Below are 21,601 nucleotides of genomic sequence, written 5' to 3' on the forward strand. Positions count from 1 at the left end.
TCAGACATGCACACATAGTAACTGTATTCTGATTTTTTCTTGGTTTTGTTCCCTGACTTTTAGTTAGGAAACTACCAGAGACATAAAACCAAGTATGCACACAAATTAAATGAGTAGCTGCTTTCACTGTCCCATAGGACGTGAGGGTGGGCTGCCCCATGGGCGTGATTCATGAGCTGAGCGTGGCTGTGAGGCCATCAGGGCCCTGAACCTCCCATGTTTTTGTCCATCTGCATGCACATGCTTTCAACAAAACATCAACCTCCTGGAACAAGGGCAGCACCCAAGGTGTTTTTCATCTGAGGAAATATCATAATTTCTTGGAATCTTCAGTTTGTGAGAGATTAAAAAAAAAAAAATAATAATAAAAAGGTATGTGTGCGTAGTTTTCTTCTGACTCAGACCAACCTCAAATCTTAAAAGTGCCCAATCTTCCCAGAAACCTCAGAACTCTCTCTGATCCTCTCTGGAAGGAAGCTCACTCTGCCGCTCACTGCTTTATTTCTTAGAACAAAAAAGCTGATTTCTGCACAAGTCTTTTTCAGGAAGCATGTTGTTCTGTTGTGGCTGTGGCTGAACTTTTCAGAACAGAACATAAAAAAAAGACTTTCACAGTAGAGGAGAGGAGTCTACAGCTGAAATGAGGTAGGGTAGTTTAGAACAGGTAAAAGCATTGAAATGTTGAGAACATCACCCTTATTTGCATTTACTTCATACACCCACAAAGTTAATTACTTTTTGTAGTGTTTTATGGACTTATTGCTCTCAGGAGGGGTTAAAGGCAGACAATTTTGAAATCTCTCTCTCTACAGGCAGTGTTTAGACCATAACAGAAATGTTAGTTAATAACCATGGGGCTTATTCTTATTTCAGTATGAAGTTTCAATGTGCTGCTCGATACTTCAGTGCACTAAAAATATTGCTAAGGATATTACTGACATGAGCATGCAAATGAGCTCCATATCACTTGTTTTAGATATTAGAGTGTCTTTCCAGGCAGTGATGTAGCTGAAGTTACACACAGGTAAAAGGTCTAATCTGAACAATGTAGAGCTTTTCCTCTTCTTATCAGAGGAGGTTTTTCCTGTTTTATTTATTTATCACTACCTCACCATTCACAGGCAAGCGTAGGGATGTGATTCAGACTAAATCTGTGTGATAACAGCTCCCTTGCCGAAACCATCTCAATGTAATAGTCTTAATGGAGTCGAGGAACTGGTCTCTATAGTCTATCTGACTCCCTTTAAATGGCTTTTATTTTTGGCAGTTTCACACAGGGAGATGGATTTAGCTTCAAGTGGGCACAACAAAGTATAAATTAACAGTGTCTGGTGAGATCCTTCAGGGATAAAACAGAGCTTTGCTGATGGTGTAAGTGCAGTTTCATCTATGGATTGAGAATGTGACCCAGCCATGCCATAAAATGAAAGTAAATAGACCTAATTGCCTCATGTATGTATGTGCAGTGGAAACTACCTTTTCTATGTATGTGGTAGGAAGTAAGTCCTGCCTTATATAAATTGACTGAATGCTGAGCTTGTCAGATTGTTGTGTGTCCTTGCTTGAAGCATCTTGGAACTGGTTCTGTGCCAGTGAAGCTGCTCAGAGATAAGGATGGCTTGAAGTTTTTAACTGTTGGATGTTGAACTGACTTAGTAGTAAATCAAGGTCCTGGCTGTAATTTATAGACAATTTGTGAGCTAGCCGCAGGGGTCAGAGACCTCATTGCTAAAACACAAGGGAGGGAAAAGGAAAACGATTAATAATTTACAATTCAGTGCTTCCTTTTTTCCGGCTTTCTTGTGCAGGTGATGCAAAGTCCATTTTTCAAAACCTGTGAAACAGCTGAAAAATTGCTCATCGTCCTTACTAGTGAGGAACGCCCAGTTAAAGGAAATAAAAATGCTATTTTTTGCCTTGTGTTGTATTTATGAGGTTAAAGTTCAGCGCAAAATCAGCATGAAGCCACAGCACAAAGACAAAAAGACTTATGGCACCTGGTCTGACTCAAAGCAAAAAAGTCCCTTTCTTCAATGGTGTTTCAGGTGCTTTATTACTGTGACAAGAACAGTAAAAAGGGAGTGAGCTTTAGTTGCACCTTCCATTTGGGGGTCAGAAACTTGTCATTCCAGTCATACATCAAAGCCATGGCATTAAACATATTCTTCTGCCCTGTCTCGGACAACAGTTCCCTGGAAATGAACAATGGGGGTTTTCAGTAGGTGCCACTGCCAAAGCCTCTGGAATCAAAAACTGACTCAGCAGCATCTCTCTTGCTATGGCCTGGGTCAACCCGAGGCAGCTCTCCATCCAGCTGAGATAAGGGCACTTGCAACTCTGTTCTCAAGTTTCAGGCACCTCCACAGATGTGAATGCAAACCGTCTACGCTAAGCCCCAGGCCTGGGAACGTGTCCCAGAAGCTCTGAGGCAGGTGCAGGTGTTTTGCTTCCAAGATCTGGAAACTCTGTCACCCCTCAGCTGGGCATTTTAGGATCCTACTTTGAAACAGCTATATTCATGTTATCCCGATGCCTTGCATAAGGACCGACTCCTTGTAGTGTTTGTGAACGGGACTGGCTCACTTTGAACTTGTTCATTAGACAGTACTGAACTTTGACAACTGTATTGTGGGCCATTGCTTGTTGGGCCTTAAGATTTTTCATATAAGTTTTTTAAAGCTTTTTGAATTATATGTCAGGTCTATCTGGGCGAAGCTATTGGGACAGAGCAATTTTTTCACAACTCTCTTCCTCTCACTTGCATCAAAGCACCAAACAACCCAAAGAGCCCCCCAAAAGTGGGATGTATGGAGAATCACTTCTCACCTACTGCATTATTTATTTCATGCCTCCAAAAGTGCCAGATTTTCCTGCTGCTTGTGGCTCCTCAACCCTGCAGATGAGCTCTATCCAAAGGGGAAGTCAGACACAGTAGATACCTTGGCAGGAATGAGTCAAATGGAAAAGGGAAAAAGGAAGTCAAATGCTCGGTATAGATGAGTAAACTGTCCTTCTTAGGGAGTTCAGGAAGGACATGGAAGGCCAAAGGATGAAGATAACCTTCTTTTCAGTTTCTTAACTATCTAAAAAAGACAGTTAAGATATGTGTGGGGGAAAGGGCATGCTTGTAAAAGTAATTGTGAGAACAAGTGGAAGAAAGAATGAGTATTACTAGATGTCAGAGCTCACTTCCCACTCTAGGACAGCAGATATACATATTTCTATCCCAAGCTGTGTGCTGTCAGTCTTGATATCTGCTGACCAAAACCCAAAATGTTTTCATTATTATAACACCAGTTTTCCTGCTCATTGCTGATAAGCACAATCTTTTCAACACTGAAACATCAAGTGAAACTTTTATCTCAGGACTGAATATGAGCTCTTCCACACTAAGAGAAAGAAAAGTCAACTGAGATAGTGTCAAAAAATGTGTTAATTATAGCTATTTATTTCTTGTTTTTTTCCTTCATGTTTACATTGTTTTTTGAAAAATAGAATAGAGTTCCAAAGAACAAGGTAGCAACACAATCACAAGCATTATCGTCTAGGGTTGATTTCTGCTACAACAAAAATGAGTGCTCGTATATGGAATAACTCAGATTTCTACAGTTAGGAGGAGTGCAAAGTCCTTGGTTAAGATACCATTGTAAACCAGTGACCGTAACTTGTTTCCACGGCACCACCTGCTGGGTAGCTACACATCACTACAGCTTCTAGGTCCTGCATGCGTGATGGCAATTGCTGGACAAGTTTTTTGTATTTTGTCTACAGCTGGAGTTGTGCTCAAGCCCAGATGCACCCACAACCCAGACCATGGTCAGGCACAGGCAGAGCTGAGTCTCCAGGCCTTTATCCCAGTGTCCCTCCCTTCTCTGGGTTTCAGAAGGATGGGGCACAGGTGAGGTCAAGTGTACTCCAGGCTTATCCCCTTGCAAATATTTCAGTCTGCATGGGCTAACATGCAGACACAAAAGAAATGGGCTTGGTGGGGGTGAGAGTGCATAAACCGAGCTCCGGCTTTGATGAGCAGTATAGGCAAAACTGGTTTTATAGCATTCATGATTGGCATTAGTGTTACATCCATACAGACAATTAAAGCCAAGGTAGCCTAGCAATAGCCACCCTCTGACTGAGGTAGATGCACAAGGGAAAAGGGGGAATATGGTTATGTAGTTAAAGAGCAAACTTTCTCACAATGTTTGTGCAGAGGGAGAACGATTTTTGTGCTATTCGTGCTATTATCTACAAGTTTGATATTCCAAACTACTTTTTGAAATGTCATTTTACATTTAATAAATGCTTGCCTTCCTTTTGGCTTTTTCTGTTGATCTGGAAACATTGAGCCAGCAGCCTGTATCTACATGCTGCAGCTGCAAAAATATCCTTCAGGGAAGGATTCATCCACATCATGCACCAGCGGTCGAACTCCTCCAGTGTCAGTGGAGCTGTCTGGGATTCTTCCACCTGGTCATATTCAAAATGGCCGATGATGCTGCATTTCTCTCTTTTTCCTGGAGGGATTTTTTTTGTGGATAAATGGAACTGATTAGGGTCAACTCCAGATCACCTCAGATCTTTTTTTAATGGCATTAATTGGTTACTTTTAATTATAATTTGAACTTCTTCCCCTTTTTTTTGCTTTTAAGACAAAGTTTTTCATCCCCATAGTTGCAGAAAAAGGTTTGAAGATATGAATCTCACTGAATGACAACCCATAAAGCAAGTATTTAAGAAATAATCTGACTTCTAAAATCATCTCTTAGTATTTCTCACATTTAGGATTTCTAGATGCATTAGACTGGCAGTAGGACCTCCAGGTAAAAGTGTTAAGGAATAAAAATACAGTGTTACTTTCTGGTCCTATGCTTTAATTCTGCCACATTTGATTCGAAAGGTATGCATAGCTAGCAATACCCTAGGCTTAATCTACTAAGGCATCAGTTGCACCAGCTGGTCCTAAGACTCATGTTTTCAATTGTTCTAACCTGTACACCCACAGAAATGAAATAGTTATATCTCTTTATGAGAAATAGCAAGCGTGGGGGGGGAGAAAATCACTTTTATACTCATCTTTTAGCATGTTTCATCTAAGCTTCACTCTAAAATAATTTACTTTCATATACTGAGAATACCAAGGCCAGTTCTGGGAAGCTACATGCTGAATATATGCTCAGCAGTGGCAGTAGTGAGTTCAACTCATTAAAATGCCCATGAGGGAAGACTTGCCTTTCTGGGGTAAGTCACAAAGGATTGGGATTCAGCTCACATAAACAGTCTAAAATGTAGGTGTTTGGGTTAATCTTGTCAACTGGGGAGAGCTGGGCATTTCTAGGAAGATATTTCATTTTACTCCAGGACAGCTATTTCAGAGAGATGGGACAGACCACCCTCCGGGCCATCTCTTTCTCTTCAAGGGCAGAAATCCAGCCAATGAGGGTTGGCACCTTTTACACAGCTAATGTGATTCTTATCCACAAAACTGTTGCAGTGTCAGTTGATTAGCACTTGAGCTTTAAACTCACACTTATCTGTCCTGGCAGGGTAGAGGAAGATGAAAAGGAAAATGTATTTTAGCTAACAAGACAGTGGTGAAGGTAGCTACAAGCTATAGCTGAGCCAAAGAGAAACTGTTCATGGCTAATCTGACCACATTGTACAACTGGTCAAGTCTGAGCTGAGTAAAGTATCACGGACAGTGAAGAGAAGAGTGAGGGAAGTGTTTTGGGTTACGATTGCTCCTGCACATCTGCAGGTCAGTGCCAGCCTCTGTCTGGACTTTGGCCAAGAGGTGGAAAGTCCCTGCCAGTGGTCAAAGCTCCCCAGTTTCTGTTGTGCCTGACAGTCAAAGCAGAGGCTGGGCAGGTCCCTGAAGACCTCTCAGGCTCCCCGTGTGACAGTCACAGCTGCCCTGGGAGTGTCGTGCTTCAGCTTCGCATTTGGTCAGCAGGACAGTACGTGCCCTGCAGCAGTTTGAAAATGTATTTTACCAGGACAAAGCCCCTCATTGCATCCAGCCAGGGCCTGCTGAAGGGACAGAAGCTGGGGAGAGCGCAGATAAGGAGCAAAGAATTGAAATCAACAAATTTGTTTTTTCCTGAAGCTGAGCTGGCATAAGTTACAACACCAGAGGAGCGTTGCAGGCACTTGGAATAGGGGCCGGGTTGGCCGTCCCTCCTGCTGCTTCTCTTCCCTTCCCTGGGACAACAATTGTTTGCTCTTGCCTTCTTCTGGCAGGAGCAGGAGGATGTTTGTGGTGCCAGCTGTCATTGTTGGGGAAGGGACAGCACAGCTCATCTAGAAAGAGGGGAGCTGAGGAATTCTGCAGTGAAGAAGTATCTTGCTGCATGTGAGAGCAAGGGTTTCATGCTCATGAAGGTGTATGCCTCATGAAGGTGGTGTCAATCGAGGCTTCTACATGTGTGATGAAGAAAATCAGCCTACCAAACCATTAAATTTAAATGCATTCGATGTAGCTCAATGAGCTTCAATTGCTGACGTACTAGCCTTAATTTTTATCCTGTTTGCTCAAATTCCTTCTCCTTTATAAGTTTTGGTATTCCCTAATGCTTCCTCATTACAGAATGTAAACTAACTCTGTCATAAAATTGCTGATTTAGAAAACACATTTCATTTTTCCCCATTGTTACAAAAAACAATAGATGGAGCTGAAATCTACAGGAAGTATCCCTTATCATTCCCAGCCACAGGCTCGTTAAAGACTCAGCCTCTCACATTTACAGCTATGTTTCTAGAATCAGAATTACAAACAGGTCACTGCATATTAATAAAAGCTGAGGCTGCCCCTCATCTCTGTGTGTGGGAATCAGCAAGGAAGGTGAATAATATCCCCCATATCTGAGGTGGAGCAGGGGGATCTGCAGGATAGGAAATCTAGTACAAATCAGTTCATGCTGTGGGAACCAGGGAAACTCAAAATATTTTGATCTTTTGGAGGCTTACATGTGCTCAGACACCTGTCATCTAGCTGCTACCATAAGTTCAGAATCAAAATCCTTAAATTTCCCACCAAGGCCTTAAAGTTAAGGATACAGATACTTGAATGTTAAATGAGGAAATCAAACCCAAAGAAAAGGTTGCTTCAGGTCCTAGTGGGAGCCTTTTCTTTTCACAAATCCATAGAGCCAGACTACATAGGCAACAAAGAATTTCTGGAATTTTTTTTTTTTTTTTCCTTTTTTCATTTGGGTCCTAGCTGCTTCTTAGGAGTTTGTTCAGTGCTGAATTGGTCAGTGAGGACCAAGGAAAATGCTGCTGCTGGTGCTTTTGGACTGATGTTTTACTCTCAGCCAAATAGGCTTATTGTTTCTCTGCCACTGGATCCAGCTTCCCTAAAGGGGTCCAAGTCATGTAGGAGAAGAAACGTCTCATAGCAGTCCAGCAGGTTGGCCACCTCGACTGGTTCAGCTATTGCTGCTTTCAGTGTTTCCATTAGAGGTACAAAAATGTGCTGGGGCCTTCCTCCAAACATCTCCAGATTCATTTGCTCACTCATGGGTGTATTTTACTGCAGCTGTAGTAAATATTCCCACACTTTTGATGGTCAAGGAGCTGTGAGCCCTGCTCGGTGACCTGAGCCCTTGCCTTCAGTGGAGGGGGAAGGAGGTTCAAGCTGGCATTTGGTTGCTGCTGTCAGGCCTGTAATATTTGCATGTGACAGTAAACAGCTTGTGGGAGGATTTCAGTGCCCATCAAATAATTGAGGACACCTGTGTGTATTGCTTCAGGAGCATGGCATTGTAGCAGAAGTCACCAGGAGGCAGTGTTACCTGTCTCCTCTCGTGCTGGTTGGAGACTCATTTCACACCGCAGTAACTCTGCAACAGCAGGAGCCGTGGAGGGTGCAGGATTAGATTTTCTGAGGCAGTCAGTGGGTCCTGTTGGGAGGAGGGACAAAAAAGTGAAACCCCACATAATGCACAGGGAGGAAACCCAGGCAGAGAGGGTGTGAATGCAGGGAAGGTGCATTTCAGCCTCCAAATTCCTCTCACCCCTCTCCTCCAGTTGCTGTCATGGCAGGCTGTGGGGTGGGGAGTAACAAGCAGTGACCTCCTCACCTTCACGGGTGTGATGGGAATCGGTGAGGCTGAGCCACGTTCTGAAAATGAGAGTCTTGAGTGGCCTAAAAGCAGAGGTTGTCTTTAGGCTGATTGCCCACCTCTGGTCTTGAGAATGACCACTCTAGCACAGAGCAAGGTAGATGCTGCAAAGGTTTTTATCAGCCACTGTGTTAACAAGCACCTCCCCAGCAGTACATGAACTGGCAAGACCCCAGAATAGACTTGTGCCAGGGCTGTGTGTTTCCCCCCAACACCACTCAATTTTGCAAGTGGCAGAGCCAAAAAAGCTCTGGTCACAGATGGGAGAGGCAGGGAAAGGCACCTTGCAGTGCTGCCCACAGCTCTGGTGCCTGGTGATGCAAACCAGGAGTGATGAAGAGCCTGCAAGACACCCTTCCTGTGTAAACAAACAGGTTCCCGCTCTCCCCCCCCCAAAAAAAAATGTTGGGAAAATTTGTTTTAAAAAAAAAAAAAAAGGGGGGGGAGGGGGTTATTCTTGTTTATTCTTTACCCTCAGCCTCTTTCTTCAAAAAGGTCTTGTATTCTTCTCTAGAAGAGTAATTTCAGAAGAGATCACCAAATTCATCCTACTGCTGTGGCAGCATTAGCTAACCAACCAGGGTAATAAAAATCTAACAAAACTGCTCGCTCACTGCCCTGTCAGCCCAGCCTCTGGGCAGGTCTCCTGTAGCTGCTGGATACTTTGGGCTCCCTTTGTGAAGTTCACCCTTAACCCATCCAGCAGCACTTTGCTGTGTAGCAGGAGACCCTACATCACCTGCTGCCTCCAGGACATGGCCAGCTCTTTGGCCCTGATCTAGGTCTTCTGCAGGAATAGGCAATGCTCTAGTTCAGGCCACACGCAGCCACCCCAGTTGCTGGCCAGGGACTGGTCACTTGCAGTTGCAAATGTTTTGAGATGTTCAGGACTGCTTCTCTGGTGTGCATCTTCTTCAACTCTTTACTTCTGCTGAGGACTATACATCACACTTTTCAGCGTGGGAATGGCAGACAGCAGCTCGCTTTGAAGTGTTTGTTGCCCTGAATGATGTTTTCCTTAAGAAACAAGGCTTACCTTAGAGATGCTGCTTTGGCTCACAGGTCTTTTTCTGCTTTCTCTCCCTTCACTAGCAGTGGCATTGCAATTACTCAAAAACTCCATACTGAAAACTTCTTACTTCCCCTTGTACACAATTTAGGGAAACCAAAAGGCACACTAGTGCTTTCAAGTTCATTTTGTGTAAGATTTTTATGTTGTGCTGTATGCTTGAGACAGTGATAACAGCAATCAAGTTAGCCTATATTGCCAAACTGAAGAGTTTGTTTGGGGTTATATAAGCTTTCATCGGCATTAAACAGTCTCTGCTTTGATCCTGTTGTTTATTATTGTGCTGCAAAGAGTTTCAACAAAAGGCACAAATGAAGATCTGCAGATACATTCTTGAGACATGCAATGGTAATGAAGGTATGCCAAGAACTTCCTGAGAGAAGAATTGCAGAACAGAAAATACATTTAATCTGGAACAGATACACATTACAGTTTTATCTGGGACCTCAAAAGACTGCTATTTTAGAGTTCAGATTGCAAAAACCACAGAAGAGCGTACGCCACTCTCTGTCAGCACATGATTGCAACTTCTTTGGGAGACAATTATTGGCATTAAGTACAGCACAGTGGGAATAGCAAGAAGGGAACTGATCTTCCTTGGCATCAAAATACTCATGGATATGAATGTCTCTGAATTAGAAATGCAATGTATACATTAGTGCAGGGGCCCTGCACCCTGCTGGACTGTGTTTCTTGAGCTTAAAAAAAAAATCTTCTGAAGCTTCTTTCCCGTTCACATTGTTAAAGGAAATGACTGAAGACAGTACAATAAACATTCAGTCATGCAGCAAAGAAATATCTGGACTGAGAGCAAAATTCATTCTTGCCTGGGTCAAGGGTAAGTACAGATGGGTTGACAGAGCCTGCAGTTAAAAACTGAATGGCAGAAAGACCCACAGATTAGCTTTAATCTCTCTACGTAAATTTGGTTTCCTCTTTGCAACTGGTATTTGCATTGTTGATACATTCAGTGTTAACACAATGTACGTATGTTTTCTAATGGTGTTGGTCCTTTTATCAGCTATTTCTGGGCATGGCCATCATGTTATGTAGCCTCTAATATCTGAAATGTATGGCAAAGCATAGCATAGCAGAAAATCAACCTGGTGCTTTGCATCTCTCCTCCCTCCAGGCACTGGCCATTCAGCCTCACCTTCTGACCAAAGTGGCCCTTGGTCCACGCCAGCTGGCTGCCAAGGTGTGCTGGACACAAAAGTGGCTCCATGGGCCTTCGCTGTGCCCTGAGGGAGCCTGAGCCACGCCGCAGCTGGAGCTCTTCGGGCAGCTGAGCCAGCGGGTTTGCATGTAGGGCTGCTTTTCCTCTGGAAAGCTGCAGCTGAGATGACACCTGCCATGGCAAGCGCCCTGCGACGACTCTCCTCCCCCAGCTGCCTGGGCGCTCATGTAAAGTCTTCCTGAGCCATCCTGCCTCCTTCTTTGCTTCTTTTCCCATGGTGCTTAGTGCACCTCCAGAGGTGCTGCACCACTTGCGCTCCCTCTGAGGTGGCTCCCTGTGCCCCCCAAGCAACACAAGAGCCGTGTGCAAACCGGCTTCTTCCCCAAGTCACCCCAAAATACCTTCCCTGCCTTGAGTGGGAGCTTTTTGCATGCACAGCTTTGCAAGCAAAAGCAACAAGGGCCTAAGGAGCAAAGCTGTAGCCCCCTGAAGACAACAGCAAGTGCGGAATCACTCCATGAGTTGCAGTGGTTTTGCTCCCACCTCGGCAGAACTGGGAAGACAGTTTGACCCTCACTTTTTTAATCTGATGGTTGGCAAGAGTGAAAGTACTGACTGATGCTTGTATTGCAGGAGTCGGATCCAGATTTCTGATTCAAGCTGCAATAGAGAGCCCTTTGGAAATACGAACCACCTAACCTCTCTCTCTTGCATGCAAGAATAACACTAAATCTTTTTGTATCTTATTGAAAGGATTTCTTAGCAAATGTGCCGCTGGGAAAATCAAAAGCTTTTCTGGATGTAACTGCCATGCAATTAATAATTAATAAGCAGTAAGATCATCTGCTTCCTCCTCCCCCCCCCTTTTATTTTTTCTTAAAAAGAAGGGGAAAAACAGATTTCTGTTGAGACACGGGTAACACCTTTAAGCAACGGTGCATGATAAATTAAGAAACTGGGTGGAGTGCATCCTTCCTGTAATCCGTTTGTAATCAGTGAGAAGTTAAGAGACAAATAGGACATCTTACATAACATCTGAAAAACAACCTTTTTACAGTATAAATAAAGAGGCTATCCCACCACCCAGGTGGGCCTAATCCTGAGTCCTCTTAAAGGCCTGTATGGTGGGGATGATACCCTGAAACAGAAATAATAGCAAGGGGAAGTCACTGTTGAAGTTTGACTGAGTATCAGTATTATCAAACTGAAATCTTCCTAGGAGGGGTTAGTCAGACCAGCAATCAGTCAGCAAACACACAGTTTTCTAAATGATTTCAGAAGCAGTTATTAGTTTTCTCAGAGCTGAGTCAATTCAAGCTAAAGCTCTAGCCACTTTGTGCTGCGCAGGTGGTTTTGTTCAGAGTAAGCTTGTGTGTTGCTGCACTTCACTGCAGTCTGCAATGGAGGCAGTGATCAAAGCTACAATGATGGGGTGGCCAAAACCTTAAATACTCTGGCACACTGAGGATCAGGGATAAAAATTTCAAGACTTCTCAGTGACTGAAGAAATGTGTGTATTATTTTTAACTGATGATAATTTTATTTTCAGCCCATATACATCTTTTCATTTGAGATTTTTTTTTTATTTTATTTTTTTAAGTCAGTGCTAGCAGGGGCACTGTGAGGTGGCAGCCACAGGTCTGGAAACAGAACTCTGGTGCTTCAGAAAGTGGGCTTTAGTTTCAGCTGCAGAAAACCAAGACACCCCTTGGTTCTCGATCCAAGCATCTCCTCCCTCCCAGGAACAGTCACCAGTCACCAAACTGCAGATTCATTCTGCTCAGAGAATAGTTCAATATTTTATACAACATAGAACAGGAAAGACAAATTCTGCATCTGGGCTTGCACTTTAATGTGTGTCACCATGCATCTGATGATGGTTATTCCTGATTTGCAGGCTATGCCCCCTGCCTACTCCTACCTAAGGGCTCTTTCCCCTTTTCCCTGCTCCCTGGCTTCTCCCTCCCCCTTGCACATCAGAGAGTATTCACTCCCCTCTGCCATCTCTCATCACTCTCCCTCTCTTTTTTCCCAGACTTTTTTGCATCCCTTGCTTGCAATAAGGTCTCACTCACCTGTTCCCACTTTGCCTCACACACCACAGGAACCTTTGCTTGGACTGCAAGAAAAATACATGCTACGAGTCTCATTTGGAGAATACCTCCAGTGTTGCATAGAAACCAAGGGACATGTGTGCCTGTGTTTGGAGGGGAAGGAGATGCTGAGAATCTCAAAGTCTTGAGACAATTTGGTTCTGGGAGGCAGGCAGGACATTTACCTCCATGTAAAAAGTAGGAAGTTGACCTGGACATCATAGAACAGATCCAGTTAGAGAGATCCTGACCCCAAACTACGTTGCAGTCCAGTGACTGAAATGCTCCTCTAGGAAATAGAAGGCCTGTCTCAAGCAAACCAAAAATCCATATCAGGTTCTACTACTATTGCCACTGATTGAGACAGCACTCATTTCCTATGTCAGAAATTTCCTATGCTGAAATGAAAATATGCCAGTTTGAAAACACTGAAATGAATCTTTTTGGCTTTGAGTTTTTTCCCTTCATTTTCTCTTGGCCAGATTTACACGAACCTGCAATTTTGGAGATTAATAACTATCAGTTGGAATGTTTTGACCCTGTGAAGGCCATGCCATTGCACAAGGAATCAGCTCATACCTCCTTGTTCAAGGAAAGTGTTAGGCAGATTTTCTCTTTCACCATACTACCCCTTCATGGGCCTAGGACATCTGGATACTGAGTCTAACTTTAGAAGTAACTGGCCAAGATTGTCTGTTTATTCCCTGGAAAGTCAAATGTTTTCTTTCTGGAGGGCTCCACAAGTGGTGTCCAGTGTAGTGGATAATCAGTTATAACTATGGTCTGGAGTTCCATCAGACGTGTAATGGCATCATAACACAGTCAGCTCAACAGCATGGGCAAAAATGAGTTTTTCCAGCTGGATGATGATGGCTGAAGTAATGTATTCTGGCTCTGTCACTTTTGGCATCACAACTCAGTTCTGAGCTCTGGAGAGGAGTGGGTGCTAGGGAGCTTGGAGATACCACATTGGCTGTGAGGTGGGGGTCTCTTCTTTCTCTTTACTGCTTGCCTACCTTCCTTCCATCCCTCTTCAGAGCTCATCTTGCTGTGGGACACTTCATGCCATGGTGGTTTTTCCTGCCTAGAATGGACCAAGTGCCTGAGCCTTGGAGACCTGCCCAGAACCTCCTGGTGCTGAATGACAGGGATGTGTAAGTATCACAGAATACTCTTCTTCTTTCTTTCCCCTCTGCTATGATACAGAATGGATGTCACCAGACCCTTCCACAGTTCTGGGACTCATTCTCTTAGCATCCCTTGCTCCTTCTACCTTCCCTCTCTTCTTCAGAACTCCCAGCTCCTCCTTCTTTCCATACAGATTTACCCTTCTGTCTCCTTACTCCTAAAGCACAGGACTTCCTTAAGGTTGCCCACCCTCCACCATCCTGATCACAGTCCCATATCACTGTGCTTACTCTCCACACTCTACATCACCACCACCACTTGTGCAAGCTCTCTTTGTCTCCCAATACATCTCAAGCTGAAAGGAAGAACTTTTAGGAAGCGTGTAATGACAGTTTCCCTCTCTTGCTTGTTGTCATGTCACAGCTAACATCATGCCATGCTCTCCAATGGTCAGGCCCTCCTCTGTTCAGATTGACTGCCAGGTTGGGTCCATCAGTGGGACTAAAGCAGGTCCTGTATTTAACCGCCTCAGCTGCAGAAGAGAAGCTAGTGTTTGTTCCTCTGGGAATAGCATTGCTAATAATAAATAACCACATTTGGCTTTAGTGCAGCTCCCTAAGACCATTTCTTTTTACTCTATTTTTGTCCAACGGGTTGTTATGTCCTGAGGCTGGAAAGCCCTCAGGACCTTGTGCAAATCAGATACACTTCTGCATTTACTTTTTCTGGGCACCAGGAGCCAAAGCCACATTCAGGTCACCCTCAAAGCTGGTGCAAAATCACCCTAGAGGAAGATCTCTGCACTGGAGGTATAATGAGGAGCTTTCTAACGTCACTTAAAAAAAATACCCAAACAAAAACTAATCCTTTTATTACTAGAGTAGTCTAAAATGTCTCACACAAAAGTCATGGCCCTGTCTCCCAGGAGAACATAGTCAAAATGCAGATTCTTACTAGAAGCATGAACCCAAATACTCATTGACTGCTTGAGATGGCTCCAGGGAGGACTCACCAATGAACTTGTGACCCTACTGATCTCAATACAAGCTGACTATGGACTTACAGAGGGCTAGAACTTCACCCAAAGAAAACTGATTTATAAAATTTCACAGCATTGCTCGTAATTATTCTGAGTCATGATCAGTCTTCAGAGTGATGCTTTCTTAGTGCCTCATTGCTTTCTGAGGAAATTTTAACATGGCCAAATGAACCCTATCATCATGTTGATTTCCTTCTAATACTACTACTACTAATAATAATAATAATAAATTAATATATAACTTTCTTTTTATGTTATGTTATTGTATACCATAGTATATTGTACAGCAGCATTAATTACTGCTTATACTCATAATATCATATAATAATCCAGGACTGTCAGTTTTAGAGGAGAAAGGTTCTTTTAAAATGGTAGTGAATAAAATTTATACAATTTGAAACATTTGTAGCCTTAAGGATCAAAAAGTGGAAAAAAGCTCTATTTCTAACCTGCTGTATTCGAACTTAAAGAAGATTGTTACTAAAAAAATAACAACCTAGGAAGCAAACCAAATCTCATTAGTTTTTAGGAGGTCTGATTCAATATTTTTTGCATGCTTTGAGGTTGTGAGACTGAAACTCCTTCCTGTTTACCTGTAGGCTCATGGTGAGATGCGAGTCTGGCAGCTGACAAAGATTGACAGTTGATTCAGTTTTTATATGTGAAAGTGAGAGAAGTAAAGGCAAGAAGAACATGAGTCTCTGTCCTGCAACCATGTTTAACATAAAACTCCCCAATGCTTCTGCATATGAAGCTATATGATAAATTGTCCTAGCTTGAGGAATCACCCAAATGTTTTGATCTCCATTCAGAAAAAAAGCAACTAAGTACCTGTTTACACTGAGGATCCTGAGTATCTCCATTATTTTTGTGGTAGACTGTGAAAGGATAAACATCACATACAGATCAAACCTCCTCCAAGGAGCATGCCTTGGGAACCATTACTACTGGGAATAATCCCTGGGTGGCCAATGGAAAAACTTCATTTCAAGAGAATAAGGATTTTATTTGTTGTTTTTCTAAAATCTTTATTGCTTCAAAAATTACACAAGCAAAAGGAACTTTTGCTTGGCTGTTAAAACTCCAAAAGAACCTTGTAAACATCTGTTTCTATGCACTGGCTACATTTAAAAATGCCTTGAATGACTAGCTGTGGTGTAGACATCTGCAGTGCAATCGCCCAGACATAGGTGAGACAACCCCACCTCTGTTTCAGACAGCTCAAACACAAACTCTCCCCACAGGCTCAGAAGCTCTGGAGGCTGCGGACTGAGGTACCAGATCTGCTGTCATTTGGGAGAGGGAGGAAGCAGCCCACCATGTCTGCCTGTCCTGGGGAACCTGAGCCTTGTCCAACACAGGTGCAACAGTGCTCTCCACACAAGGCAGGGTGGCTGCAAGCAGTGCTGGGGAAGGCGACCCTAACCACCCTTGAGGCAGTAATCCAGAATACTGGCCCAGGTGGTGGAAAACCCTTCAGTCTGGACAGGTACAGGCTCCCTATTCCCACTTTCTGGGATAATCCCCTAAGCACATATCTGGGATGTGTACCGTTTCCAGTCCATTTGGTGAAGCTGGACCATTCTGCTGAGAGGAATTCAAAATCTGAGTGACCAGGTCTTGCAAATAGTAATAATCTAAGAAGAAAACTCTTTCTGGAACCCACCATCCACCAAGAGCTGGACAATGCTGAGCTCGGTCCTTGTTACTAAAGTCATCTCTGTAGTTCATGCAAGGCATCTTCCATGGAAAAGCAAGTGGAGCACAGGCTCACTGGCACGTCAAGTCCTGATGTGTCAACTCAGCTTTGCTAAGAGTGGACTAGATCCCTACCTCTTCTAGCTTCTGTGGACTTTTGACATGCTTTGTGCCCAAAACATGCATTTAGCTCTTCTCAAAGACTAAACCCAAGCCATCATAGCTGGGTGCTTGAACTATGAAACTGTTGTATAAATGTGCATGTTGGTGACATTTCTATTCTCTCTTCCTCTACCAACATCCCAAATGCAAGGAGTGACACTTCCCTTCCTCGTAAGGTTTTTAAAATAAAGCACACACATGCCTAGGCAAAGAGACTTCAAGGCTGTGGAAAGGACATGTATGCATATATGTCCAGGGATTGTTTTCTAAAGTATAAAAAATAGAGAAGGCTACAAAACATGTGACTTTCTTCAGTGTTGCAGTCTGTATAGTTGGGAGTGTTTTCTTTCTCAACCTGCTGTTTTGGTGCAGGGGAATCCACTTTGGGGTGCTGATCTCCCTTGCACCTGCACACAGAGAACCCGGGTGCCGCCTCGGGTTCAGCGTGGGGATGCCCGCTCCTCAAATGCAGCCTGTGCTCTTGTGTGGAACTGACCTCTACTAGCTTTCAGCCTATTATTTTTATATGGTGCTTAGGCACAGAAATGCCTTTCAGTCAAATGAGTACATTCAGCCAAGGGAAACAGGCTTTTAGGGGCAGAAAGCTTTTATGCACAGAGGACCTACTTCCTGATGTTCCAGCATGCCTGGCTTTCACCTAAAGACCCTCTGTGCATAAAAGTATCACATACCATACGTAAATCAAATGCCTGTCCAGATTGCAGTGGATGCTGCTCCTTTAAATAACTTTTTTTTTCTTGCTCTGTTGGGCATCACAGCACTGAAGTCATGTTGAGAACATTGCTCTAAGCCTCTTCTAAAAATGAGTTAGATGCTGAAGCCATTACTTAGTCATTTCTACACTTCATCACAAAAGCTTCACTCAACAGTAAAACGTACTTGGTCACACTTACGCAGAAGACACTGCAAATTCTCTCTTCCATGGAGGTGATCAGAGTTATCTTCTTAGGCCACCTGCATATTCTCTGTGTGAAACAAAAATCATGTGTAGGTCATGGCATTAGTTACCAAACTGCAGTGGAAGAGTATGATGGATTTTTTTACTGTACTTGAAAAAGCGAAGACATTAGAAGTGAGGAAGGAGTTAATCGTTGCAAAATACGCGGTCATTTCCTGAGTCCTGTGGTTGGATGAGTACAAACTTTCAACTATTTCTGATTCTTCTCTGGCATTTAAGAGGCTTTCAAGGTGCACTGTACATCCCAGACCAGGTAAGGAGTACAGCTTTTCACTTCTTGTTTATTCAAAATTGTTTTTCAGTGGAGTCTGACTCAGTCAAGACTGATTTTTTCTCTCTCCTATTATTTACATCTGAAAGGAGAACAAAGTTCATTGCAATCCAAGAAGTGCATGTGTATCTTTGTGCCAGATGACTGTGAGCTTTAGAAATAAAGAGAGAACTGCATGGGTTAATAATAATGAAGATAATGAAGAAGTTATGTATGTTACACATGGTCAGAAGTCAGAACTATTGCAGCAGTTACTGCAGTAAAAGAGAAAGAAAACACTTACCACCAGTTTTCAGGAGTTCATTCTGCACAAACCACTATCAGTATAAGGGGTTCTCAGGTGAACAGTTTGGTTTAGTAAGGAGAGTAGTAAAATTCATAGTGTGTCTTCAACGGTATTTTTAAAAGGAGGAAAAATGAGCTTCTACATATTGGGAGAAAAAAAACCCAAACAAACCAGCAAACAGATAATTTGGACCAGTTTTATTTGTAAATCTGGACCTGATATCTATCTTTAGCTATTGCAGAGTCACATATTGTAGTCATCTTGAGACTGTTCCTGAGGTTTGCAGCAACCAAACATACACACAGAAGCGACTGCGGAACCATATCATAAAACGGCATAATTTCATGCAAAATTTTGATGCACAAAAACTGAACTCAGACAGACGGGCACCAGAAGGAAGTCTTGTAATACAGTGCACTCTTGCATACTGCATGTATTGCAGACAGGGAGAGAGACTATTTGCGTGAAGGGGTTTTTTTTAATAGTTCAGAAGCAAGCATAAAATAGCCAGCTGTAGGGCAGTTGCTGTAATAATGTGCTGTCAGGTCACCCTACAGAAAGTGAAATTGTATGTGCCATGAGGATCCCTGGGTGAAGTCATACACTGGAGATTCAGGTTTTTGGCATTTGCTTTTTTTAAGTCTTTGCTTGTAATCAGTTTAAATGTTTGGACACTGGCTCCTTGACTGCCCTTGTGTTTGGTATAAACACTTTCTGGATTTTATACATAGTGATCAGGAGAATCTAGCTGGAGTTTTCAAAAGCATTCATTTGATCCAGACATGTACATCCCATCAATGTTTGGACTTCATTCCTAAATTACCTCCACCCTACTTGTGAGATTGCCACTACGGTAGCACTTGGACCTCTGTAAGGAAATTCACCCTTAAAAAACTCTATGAGCCACAGAAGTTTCGTCACTCTCATCTACAGAGGGGAAACTCGGCTGAATCCCAGTTGACACTAGATTTGTGCCCCATTTTTTGCAGCTCCCCTGCAGAAGTCATCTAATAAAGAATCCAAGGTCTTCCCCTGCAATCAGCTGTATGTCAGTTTAGACACAACCAAAGAGCATGTCACCATTCTGCTAGGGAAGAGGCTATGGCATGGGTAGAAGCACTTGCATCAGCCTTAGTCTTCTCGATCTGATGCTAAGCAATTTGCTGTTCCTTACAACTTTTTATGGCCTCAGCTGATAAATACTTGCAGCTTATGCTACAGCTTGCAAGATAAAAGCTGGCTGAGGTGTCCCTACCCACCCTGCAGTCACATTTCCCAGTTACTGCATAGGCACAGCTCAAGGGAAAGTACTCAGCGGCTTGGTGTGGGAAGAGCATACTGAGCCCAGGCCTCCCTTTTGCCAACCAGCAGCTTATCCACTGCTTCTGCCTTAATTTTTTAGCATCCCTTCAGGTACATTTAGTGAAAAAGTGTATCCACTTTCTGTCTTTCAGGGTGGGTTTTGGTCCAACTCAGATGGATCTGCCTGTGCAGACAATTTTGCTCTCAGTGAAGACTGTAAGTAAAGAAAAGGCCAGCTTAAATGTTCGCTCTCATCACTCCCTTTCAACATGAGTATCTTTGTTTGGTGTGGAAAAAGGATGTACTTCTCAGCTCTGTGTCCAAGGGAGGCTTATATTATATGTATTAGACTAATAGGATGGAAAAGAAACAAACCCTAGAAAAGTCATTCCTTGTATGGTAAATGTGGTCTCCCCCAGTAACTGCTGCATTCTGGTCAAGTGGCTAGAGGGGAGAAACCCAGCAGCCCACAAGACGGCCTCAAGAATTTATTTTGTTGTGGGCTCCCTCTGTCCTGCTCAAAAACGAAGAGACACCAAGACTGTTTCTCAATGTATTGAAGAGATGTGGTAGTGTTTTGCACACATATTACTGCTTAACAACTCTACTTTATATTGGCATAATTTCCAGATAAAAAGTTGTTTTGAAGCAGAAGTCCAGGGGGCTTCACCACTGACAACTAATGTTTGTGAAGCCTCCAGATGGACAGAAGGACATTTTTTGTATCAGGAATATTCATTGACACTGTTCTCATATTTTTCACAGTGTGAAAAATGAGCTTGAGAATGGAGCTCTCCTCTGAAAAAAATGGGAGACTTTGGCCCTTGACTACTGCCTCAAAAATTCCTGGATGAAATGAGCTCATTTTATAAGTAAATGTCTTTGAGACTTGTTTGAGCTTGTTTTCTCTTACTGACAGCTCTCAAATGGGAAGGTCAAGTTGGTGTTCCTCCTGGGCTTACTATTTATATATAGGAAACCTGAGAGGGACTCTTAGCATGAGAGTTAGGGTTATTATTTTCAAATAGGTTTAAAATGGGTAATATAACCCATTTTTTGTCTAAATTTAGGTGCAAATCAATAAGAAATATCCCACAAGGTTAATTTTCTACATCCTTTCAATCTGGTGATGTCAGTTTGATCTGGTCTCTTTTTATACATTTTTTATCAGAAGCCTTCCATCCTTACTGAAATTTTCCATTGATAGTCTTTATTTTTCAGTGTTGAGTATTTAACTAAAGCTAAAGAAAGAGAGAGCGAGCTCTGTACATGCTTCATGTAACAGCTCAATGTTTTAGAAATGCTGGATTTTAGCTCCCATGAATATCATAACAGAGAGATTCTGTCTTTTTGTGCACAGACTGATGAGGGTCCAGGAGTTGTTCAGGCTGGGGCAAGGTATCTACAAGCTTGTTCACTAGGAGCTGAACATTTTTCTTGCATTTTCACACTGCTGCTTGAGGAATTCAGGCTCAGTAGCTGGTGAATTTAAAATAATTTTACCCTCACATCCTCACTCTCCCAGCTGCTGATTAAGTCTTGAAATAATAACAGAAATTACACACTGGTATGGTCATGATGAAGCAGCTAGCGTTACTTACAACTAGATATGCTGCACCTGAGTCAAAAATAAGAGGGGAAAATATCAAGTCAACAAAAAGTATGTGTTATTTTATAATCTTTTCATCTTCAGATGTGGATATTATGCATTTTTGTTAATCCTGCACAGGTACGTTTTACAGCTCGTGAACTGTGTTTTAAAGCTATGAAAGGCAGTGTTATCAGTGCTTGTCACTGTTCAGCATTATCTTTAGATGTGCTTTTAATTATTATTTTTTTTTAATAACAACTGATTTTTCTTTGGTCCTTTCTGCAGCTCTTACTCATAGAGGAAATCTGATCTTCTACAGCACGGAAACATCAGCAGTGACCACGGCGAGACAAATTCCTGAGGGAGCTGCCTGTAAGTCTGATCAACATTGAAGATGAAAAGTTTTGCATTTTCTTTGGCAGGATGTTACACACAGAGTTTAGCTGTCTGAGGCAATTGCTGAGGCAATAAGGGAATATTCAGGAACACATGCCTCTGCTTTGAATAGGTAAGCACAAAGAAAAGAATCATCTTGTAAAGATTTTTCTTTCTTCTTTTTTTTTTTTCCCCCCTCACAACTTCTGGAAAACACGATCAGTCTTTGAGACTGTCTAAATCAAGCCCAATTGAAATCCTGTTCTCCCAGGATCCTGAGTACACTGCATAGGCTCTAGTTCTGGACTACAATG

At 42.8% G+C, this 21,601-nt stretch overlaps 1 protein-coding gene across 1 annotated transcript in view; it reads left to right on the forward strand.

Moving 5' to 3' along the window:
* Positions 1–17,673: 17,673 nt before the first annotated feature.
* Positions 17,674–21,601, forward strand: part of P2RY8 (P2Y receptor family member 8) — a 32,340-nt gene continuing 28,412 nt past the window's right edge. Inside the window, exons 1-2 of the mRNA XM_010175291.1 lie at positions 17,674–17,715; positions 21,198–21,284. The gene's annotated coding sequence lies outside the window, so the exon portion shown is untranslated. The remainder of the gene's footprint in view (positions 17,716–21,197; positions 21,285–21,601) is intronic.

This window comes from Antrostomus carolinensis, unplaced genomic scaffold (genome assembly GCF_000700745.2).
Source record: "Antrostomus carolinensis isolate BGI_N321 unplaced genomic scaffold, ASM70074v2 scaffold5519, whole genome shotgun sequence".
Classification (NCBI taxonomy): domain Eukaryota; kingdom Metazoa; phylum Chordata; class Aves; order Caprimulgiformes; family Caprimulgidae; genus Antrostomus; species Antrostomus carolinensis.